We start from the raw sequence: 10,105 nt of genomic DNA on the forward strand, positions 1-10,105 counted from the left end.
TTATTTTTCATGCCATATCAGCACTGAAATATCTGTCATCTCCCTCATTTCTTCACTTTTGATTTGCTTTGAGGGTTGGTTGGTCCTAAAGTTGTGTTTAACCTTGAGATTGAGGCTTGTGCTCAATGGCTTTAACTCTCTTTTGAGGGTTTCTACTAGTCAAAGGCGTGACCTCTCTCATGTCTTAAGCCTTCTTTTGATTGACTTCTCCCTTATTAGAGGACTCTCACCGTGGACAAATTGGTTATGAATGGCTTGGTAACTTAAAATGTGTAAACAAGAATTGAATCAAGAAAAACATGCCAAGATAAGCATTGTGGTGTGCATTGCATTGTGTTCAATCGGACGTTATATTGAACATAAGGTGGATTGGCCCATTTCATACTCAAAGTGATGAAAATGAGCCAATTCCCTTTATCTCCATTGCCTTTGATCATCCATAAGAAGGTAGTGGCCCTAGAGTCTTGTTTGTTGTGCATTTATTGAACGTGTACAAGTTGGATCTTTGGCCATCATGCATTGTGAATGCTTGATTGATGGTTTTGGATTCAATGGTGCCTCTGCTTTGATGTTTTGAGATGACAAGTAGTGGCATAGTACATACATACCCTTGGGAGACCCTCCATTTTCCTCTAGTTTGTGCTCTGTTGTAGAATGGTGATACAGCACACCAGTGGCCGGCAGTGCCTTACAGATGGCTGGCACTGCTTCATCCTTGGACGACAGTGCGCATCCTTGGTCGGCAGATAGCTGGCAGCAAACTCTCATGTAGGAATGGCAACGGGGCGGGGCGGGGCCGGGGATCACCCTCCCCGTCCCCGTTCCCCAATTATGAAAATCTCCCAGGCCCCGGCCCTGATCCCCGACGGGAAACCTACCACCCTCCCCATCCCCACCCCCTACCGGGGATCGGGTTTCCCTGACCCCGAAAATTCCCCGCCCCCCAAATCTGTTTCAACACCCCATCATCAACAACAACAACAACAACAACAGAATCATCATCATCGACAACGTCAACCGAATCATCAACAGATCAACAAAAATATCAACAGATTATAAACCAAAAAATAAAAAAAATGGATAGATACACAAACAGATTAAAAAATGGACACAAACAAATCTGAGATCTATGTCACAGAGAGAGAGAGAAAGAGAGAGATTTGTGTCACAAACAGATCTGAGATCTGCCTCCGACGCCAACGCTTCCCCCTGTACACGATCGAATTGCTCCCCTCCGACGTCGACTGCCTCCGACGCCGACTGTCCCTTCGATCTACTGAAAGAGAGAGAGAGAAGATAGAATATAGAGAGACGAAGTGGAGAAAGAGAGGGGGTCGGGGCCAGAGAGAACGAGAGAGTTAAGAGAGAGAGTAGAGTCAAAAAGGGATTAGAGAGTGAGATCTAAAACAACACTAACACAGATATATTATATATATATATATATATGCATATAATATAAGGGGTTTATTATATATATGCATATAAAGGGTATAAATGTAATTTTATTTCAGGGATACTCGGGGATGGGGCCGGGGCCGGGGACGGGGCCGGGCAGGGGCTTGAACACTGATCACCGTCCCCGGCCCGAAACAGATTGGGGATTGATTTTCAAATACCGTCTTCTCCCCGTCGGGGGTATTTTTTTTTTGAAAAGCCGCGTAAATCGAGATCGGGGTCGGGGATCCCCGCCGGATCGGTTTTAAATTGCCATCCCTACTCTCATGGCTGGCAGGCCACTGGTGCACTCCCCAGCAGTGATTTGGTAAGGTGGAACAGAAAATTCTTGGAGACACCCTGTAAACAAAGCCTCTCAAGAGCAAATCGGAAGGTGTTTCGGGGCGAAGACCGAAAGCATGCATTCTTCATTACTCAAGACAGAGCTGAGGCAGCCTAGCTTTCATGCTTTGCATGCTTAGTTGGTTTTGTAATTTAATTAATTAATTTGTTAATTGGTTAAAGTCTTGTAAAAACTAGTAAGTAGTTTACTGGTTATTCAATTGGTTTGTAATAATTAGTCTAATTAGTTTAATTAGATTATTTGATTAGCTTAGCTTAGATTAGTTTAGCTTATTTATTTGGACCCTCCTTTGAGAGGGCGCAATGTTGTTATAAGGGTGCATGTGTGTGTGCATGTCTTCCAAACCCACTTCTTTCTCCTTTTTACTTAACCGCTTTCGATGGTTAGTTTTAGGGCATTTTTCAATTAGCATATCTTATGCTTTACATGCGTGCATCATTCATTTGTTCTGCATGCACCGGGCTCGGCGCATCATTCAAACTGCATCGTATTTCAATACTTACTTGAATACGTGTATCAATCGTTGCATTCATATGCCATCTTAGATAGCCGAGCCTATTTAGTTGCATCATTGCATGTGTTGCATTAGGCATCTTGTATAGTTAGGATCATGCATATTTCTAACTAGCTTTTGTTTTGGCTCGGAGTACACTGTGAGTGTTACACTTTAGCATACTTGCATGAGTGTGAGTGTTGCCATGATAGCATGCTTGCCATGAGGCTATTTGCTTAAATGCTTAACTGCATGAATGCTTGTGAGTGAAGGCTTGATTGCCTGAATTGGAACAACTCGATGATTGTGAGTTTTATGCCCACTTTGCGAAGTGGCAAAATCATGTTTTAAGCCCACTTGAGGGTGGCGAATCCACGCTTTAGCCTACTTGTGAGTAGTACTTTCAAACCATTTTAAAAAACAAACATGAGTTGTTTTGTTCCAATTCTCGTGATTGAGTCTATACTTGTATGCTACGCGCATCACATAGTAAAGTTAGCTAATAACCGGATAAGAACACATGAAGTTTATAAAACAACATATCATGTTAGAAGAGGCCGATCCTTTGATTGGGTGAGCGAGGGTGCTCATTTCAGGACCTTCCCCTCTTGTACCCAAGCTCCCGAGCCGAGGCAACTTTGGTGATGACAAACACGTGGCCTTTGGCACGAGTCAAGATTTCCTAAATTTTTCCAAAATAAAATATTTAGGTGGCGACTCTGTAATCTGGCAAAGCAGCCCATGTTTGGCGCTTTTTTATTCAAAATCTGATTTTCCAAAATGATTTTCCGGATTTGACTCTTTGGTGTTTATTAGTCTCACATTGCACTTTGTGAGATTAGATTCAGAACCGTGACAGGAGTCCGAACTATAGTAAGACCAAATTCGCGCCCTCTCCGAAAGGGGGGCGCGCAAAGGAAGTCGGGTCTATAGGTGGAAAGATGATGATCTGCATCTTGCCCATACTGATGAAGATTGGGGTCAGAACCTGCCAGACGACACTTGGTACTCTAAGGAGGTGGGTCATATGACTAGAAGCGGGCGGTACTTCAAGCCCCCACACTTAGACCAGCCAGAAGCATCCAAAAAGGATAAGGAAGCTAAAAAATATAGGGAAAAATTGTTAGATGAAGAGGCTGTACTAAAGCAGTTGAAGAAGATCCAAGCAGACATATCCATCTAGGGGTTGCTTGTGGCTTCGCGCGTGCACCAGCAAGTTATACTGTCTGCAATGGATAAGGCTAAGCTATCTATCGACACAACCCTAGAGCAACTAGTGGGTCTTGTCTTCCCTGGAGATGCTTCGCCATTTTTGACCTTCTCGAATAAGGAATTGCTGCCCGAGGGCTCTGAGCATAACAAACCACTATACATCTCAGTTGAGTACAGGGAGAAGTGGGTGCCGACTATATTGGAGTGAAAGCAAGGAAGAAGGTGGCAAGCTTATACCTCTTGAAGAGAGAAAGCTTTTGTTATAAACCAATCTTGATCCTAAGGCACTCTTAAGTTTGAATTGTGGTTTTTAAGTCTCAACCAAGGCTTCAAGCTTAAGCTCTAAGGGTGTATATGGTGTATAGATATAATTCAAAGATGATACAATAACACAAAGTTAGCTTGTAAGGGAAGAAGAAGCTCTCAAAGATCTTTTTGGCTTTTCTAAAATTTTTCTAACCCTCAAAACAGAGGTGAGGCCTTGTATTTATAGAATTTGAGACAAATAGGTTACAAATATCTTCAAAAATAGACAGCTGGCGGATTTCTGCCAAGAACAGTGTTTATCGCCCAAAAGGCACAACCGGGCTCTAATGGACACTGCCTTTCAATTTCAGGTTCAATGTAGGTTGGCACAATGCTTAAAAATGGTTTTTTGAGGTAAAAACACCTTGGGTATGGAAGGTTGTGATTGTTTAGAGCTTGAATTCGGATTCCATCATTGAGAATTTAAACCATACACAATGTAACTTTCATCATGAAGTGCTTAGAATAAAGCGCCCAAGTCTTGCGGGCGGTCAAAAATGGGGCATCTACAGTTGCCCCTCTTTGATAGAGCTCAACGTTATGAAACGACGTGAGTAAATGTCAAAGCCCAAAGATGACCCATTTGACGAAGCCGTAAGACATGGGCAAGGAAGCAAATACGAATACAAATGGTTAAACTCGAGGGTTGCCTATGTATCCCTTCGTAAGGAATCAAACCTGTGTAGTTCAGAGGCAAGATGTAAATGGTACAAATAATAGGCAAATGATACGATAAGCAATAACAAAGTAACAACATAAATGAAAAGTCCCAACACAAACCTAACCGTACCTTGCATGGAAAGGAGTAAGTAATTAACAAGACGGTGCAACCAACAAACGCGTCTCTCCGCGTTGCATACGGAGAGGAAAGAAAAATAACACCTCTCATGTGAAAGGAGGTAAAGGTGGTGTAAAAACAGGAGCACTTGATGTTTTTAACCAAGTGAAAACAACAACCTATCACATCTCACGCGAAAGGAGGAAAGATGGTGTGAGCAACAGGCGCACCTGATGTTTTTAATAGAGTGAAATAACTCCTAACGCGCCTCATGCGAAGGAGGAAAAATGGTGTGAACAACATGCACATCTAATGTTTTTAACCGAGCAAAACAACTCTTAAGGCGTCTCAAGCGAAAAGAGGAAAGATGGTGTGAACAATAGGCGCATCTGATGTTTTTAACCAAGGAAAACAACTTCTAGCGCGTCTCGCGTGAAAGAAGGAAAGATGGTGTGAAAAAAAGGTGCACCTGATGTTTTTAACCAAGTGAATCGATTCCAAGCGCGTCTTATGCGAAAGGAGGAAAGATGGTGTGAACAAAAGGTGCACCTGATGTTTTTAACCGAGTGAATGGACAACTCCTAACGCGTCTCATGCGAAGGAGGAAAAATGGTGTGAACAACAGGCACATCTAATGTTTTTAACCGAGCAAAACAACTCTTAGCGCGTCTCATGCGAAAAGAGGAAAGATGGTGTGAACAACAGGCGCATCTGATGTTTTTAACCAAGGAAAACAACTTCTAGCGCGTCTCGCGTGAAAGAAGGAAAGATGGTGTGAAAAAAAGGTGCACCTGATGTTTTTAACCAAGTGAATCGATTCCAAGCGCGTCTTATGCGAAAAGAGGAAAGATGGTGTGAACAAAAGGTGCACCTGATGTTTTTAACTGAGTGAATCGACAACTCCGAGCATGTCTCATGTGAAAGGAGGAAAGATGGTGTGAACAACAAGCGCACCTGATGTTTTTAACCAAGTGAATTGATAACTCCGAGCGCATCTCACACGAAAGGAGGAAATATGGTGTGAACAACAGGCGCACCTAATGTTTTTAACCAAGGAAAACAACTCTTAGCGTGTCTCATGCGAAAGGAGGAAAGATGGTTCGAGGTTCAAAAACCCCTTGAATCAACAAAAGGGCAAACGAGCATTCGGAACTCAATATAATGAGATTATCCCACCTCGGGAAGAAGCTTACGAAGGTAACCTGATTCAAGGTATGGAAAGTGGATCATAAGTTAGACAAGCCAAAATGATGCTCGAATCAATAATTTAAAATCAATTTTGCAGTTTTTTCTTTTGAAAATAGGATTAATTTGAATGTGACATAATCAGAACAAATTACAAAGAAAACAAAACATTTCTCTTCCCCATTTTTTTTTTCTTTTTTCTATTCTTTTTTTTTCTTTCTGTTGTGTTTTGTTTTGTTTTTTCTTTTTTTTGTTTTGTTTTCTTCTTATTGTTTTCTATTGCTTCCTGTTTTTCTTCTTCTTCTTCTTCTTCTTTTCCTCTCTTTTTTGTTTGTGTCTGAACTGAGGCCTATTTGTGTCTAAACTAAGGCCTATCGGGATTAAAACAAGATTACCCATTCACTAAACAAACAAATAACAAACTGTGTTTCACTTGGGGCCAGCCAGGCCCAAATGAAGCACGGCTGGACTCTAATGAATCAGGCCGAGTCGCGATAGCGACAAAGGGCAAATCGGGAAAACCACAACTCGTGGTTTCATTAAACACAACCCAACCCTCATTCCGCCCACACCCGATGCCGAAAACCTTCTCACTCTCCCCCTAGGCTCTTCATCTCTCTAGATTTTCCTCCCATCCGCAATACCCATCAACCCTTGCAAATATTTCTTTAAAATCCCTCTCACCCCTCTACACTTCGAACCCGATTAGAATTGGTTTTGGTGGAGTTTTGAGATTTCTCATGGTTTTTCTTGATTCCTTGCTTGTTTGCTCGAGTTTTACCCACCCTCTTGATTTTCCTATTCTCTCCTTGTTTTCTCTCTCCTAAGGTTTATACTTGGGGTTACCCCTCTCATTCACTTACATACACACTTTTCTTCATTTTTCCTCATTTTTCCTCTATGGCTAGTGACGAAATTCTCATTCCGGGCCCTGCCGTCGATATTGGTGCTATCCTTGGTGAGGACATGGCGGTTGAGGGTGTTCTCTCTCTTGTCCCTGAGCTTGAGTTGCTTCCTCTTGCTGATAGACCTTTTGATGCGGCCACCTACCAGCCATGCACACACACCTTGACCCTTGGTGGAATTCTGAGATTGGAGGGCCTTATTCTCAGGACTAATGATGAGGTCATGTTGTGAGAGCCTATGAAAAACTTGTTTGTCGATGCCTCCATGGTAAGAAACCATTTTTCTCTGTTTTGAACATATTTTGAATATCGTAAGCACATCCTTTATTGTCCTTTAATGTAAATACTGACAACATTCCCACGCCATAGGTGATAGCCAGGAGGATAGGCAGCTACGGGACTATTTTTGGCCCCCGACATTGGTACGAAAGGCTCCTTGATGAGGTCCACACACTAATTGACACCGTCGGTTGTGGTCCCTTCTGCTCAGGACTCATATAGATGAGGGTCGAGCCATTACTATACGAGTCCCTAGTGGAGAGGTGGTGGGACCCCACCAACTCCTTCCATTCCTCTTTTGATCGAGGAGCTGACTCTGACCCTATATAACTTTTCGATGTTCACAGGCTTGCAGGTAGGGGTTGGCAACCGAATCCCATCCGATCCTGATATGATACAGTGAAGAGCTACACAGCTTCATCTTCTTAGGGCGACCCCAGATATTGCTAGCCACGAGATGGTACGCTACAGCTGGTTCTTGGACCACTTCTCCGGCCTTCAACCAGCTACCCTAGAGGAGGTCGCTCAGTACACTTACAGTTTCCTCATGTATCTCCTCAGTACTACCCTATTTGCGAACAGGGAAAATACCATGGGGTTATACATCTTGGGTGCACCAAAATACCACGGGGTTATACATTTTGGGTGCGCTGGTGCATTTACCACGAGTGGTGGAGTACGACTGGGGTGGCGCTAGCCGGGCCACCCTATATTTCTACATGAGTTCCGTATCTCACTGAAAGACGGATTCACTTGGCAGTTGCTGGAGAGTTTGGGAGGTACACCTCAAACTTCCTTTTCTATCTTGCTTTGCATTTCTTGTTTATATTTGCTTTATTTGTTCACTTGGTTCCTCAACTTATTCTCGTTTTGCAGCTGTGGGTTTACACAGCTACAAAAGACAGATTCACTTGGCGGTTACTGGAGAGTTTGGGAGGTACATCTCAAACTTCCTTTTCTGTCTTGCTTTGCATTTCTTGTTTGTATTTGCTTTATTTGTTCACTTGGTTCCTCAACTTATTCCCCTTCTGCAGCTGTGGGTTTACACAGCTGCAAAAGATAGATTCACTTGGCGGTTACTGAAAAGTTTGGGAGGTACACCTCGCACTTCCTTTTCTGTCTTGTTTGCATTTATTGTTTATATTTGCTTTATCTGTTCACTTGGTTCCTCAACTTATTCCCCTTTTGCAGTTGTGGGTTTACACATACTTCACTTCCCTTGCCCCAATCCTAGTGCGACCGATCAAGTTGTCTATACCCCGCTCTCGGCATTATAACTTCCGGTTTGAGTAGCGTCGACGCGTAGATCGTGACTTTCCTTACTTCCGTCGCTTCTTTGACATTGTCACCGCAAAGAGGATAACAAAACCTGATACTAGTCTTTCTCATTTACTGCTTTTACTGTTCCATACTGTTTAACCCTTGTGATCTGATACTTGCCTTACATCTTCTACTCGCAAATTGACTGGCACCCCTGGACAGGCATTCCTCAGGCATCGGGGATGACCTATGTAGCTGCATGGGAGGCTTCGTCTATGCGAATTCTGTTCGAGGGCCCCTTTGGCAGGGCATATCATTTAGGGGAGTGATTCATTCGTCAGACTCAAGGCCAAGCCGACCCTAATCTTCCATATCTCCCTCTTTTAGGTATAAGAATCGTTAATGATCTCAGGGCCCCTGATTCATCATCTTATGCAGGAAGAGGATAGTGATTAGTACCACAGAGCCGGTGATTTCATCACCTTCCTACAGACTCGTGTGATGGCTTCTCTTACTAGGGGTGTGGTCCGTGCACTTCTTGAGGTTGCTACTGCCGCTACTAGAGATGTTACTACTGTAGCTCCCATTCCTGGGCTTCCTACGATATCGACCAAGGTTGTATACATGCGACTAGATGGGGTGATTAAGTAGATCTCTCTTGAGCATATTGAGGAGAAAGACCGCAGGTCGGTAGTTGCTCCTGGCGTCGAGCAAGTATACACTTCCTCTGTATTTCTGCCCACTGTGCTTTACCATTTTGTTCCACATTCTCAAGTTATCTCTCTTTTGCAAGTGCTTGTAGGGTATGTGGATGACCTTTTTTGGACGGTTGACCCACTGCTTCTCACGGTGCGGAGGAGACAGACTGCTCTGGTCACTCACAGGATTGAGGTACACTTTGTCCAAAGTTTACTACTGTTGTGATCTTGTTCACCATGCTGTTGATTTATTCTATTATCTTTACTCTTTTTAGCTTGAGCCGACACCAGCTTCACCTGCAAGACCTCCTCCAGTTGGGAAAAGGAGAGAGAGACGGGCTCTGGAGAGAGGTAGAGGATGGGTTAATCGTGGGAGAGGCAGAGTGAGACAACAATCATCCTCCGAGTATACCTTTGACGAGTATGCGACCCTTGAGGATGAGGGGGATGATATTGACATCCAGTCCAGCAGTGTTAACAATGACAGTAATGCACCTCTCCTACGACTGAGGATGAAGAGGACCAAGTTGGGTTGATTTATTTCCTTTTCCCTCTTTTTTCATCGTAGTTAGTCACTATGCAGTTTCAAATAGACCTTTGTTTTGGTTTTTGGAAGACTTTTCTTTTGCTTTGTTTTTGTAAAACAATGATCTATGTTAGACCCACAAGTTTATGAAAAGAAAGATTTTGGATGGTTTCCTTTGCATAGCATGTGATGGATGGCATAACCTTTGTATAACAACACTTCACAAGATTTTAAAGCTGCGAATACTCGCTTTGAATTCATTCCTGAATCGAATAATAACCTACAGCTAGACAAAATGCAAAATACAACTCGATAACAGATAAATAAAATGAAAACAATCTAAAAACATGAAAAAACACTTACTGGAACTAAGACTAAACTCAAAACAAAACAACAAAATGCCTCACCAAAGCTGATCTTCCTTGCAAACACTGTTGTTTAAGCCATACAATGAGACACAACCAGGTCAAAAAGACACAACTAGGCCCTAATAAGGCACATCTGGGTCCAAAAATGACGTCGGAGTTCAATCTAGCTATCCTACACTGCACTTTCTCAAACTCTATAAAAGGTGTTCCCATGTGATTTTTTTGGCAGAATAGCAAGTCTTTGATATTTTGCTCTCAAGATGGAGATTTTACTTAACAATAGGCTCAAAGATTGGG

The sequence above is a fragment of the Camellia sinensis genome, chromosome 11 (genome assembly GCF_055761805.1).
Source record: "Camellia sinensis isolate YWXY chromosome 11, ASM5576180v1, whole genome shotgun sequence".
Taxonomy (NCBI): domain Eukaryota; kingdom Viridiplantae; phylum Streptophyta; class Magnoliopsida; order Ericales; family Theaceae; genus Camellia; species Camellia sinensis.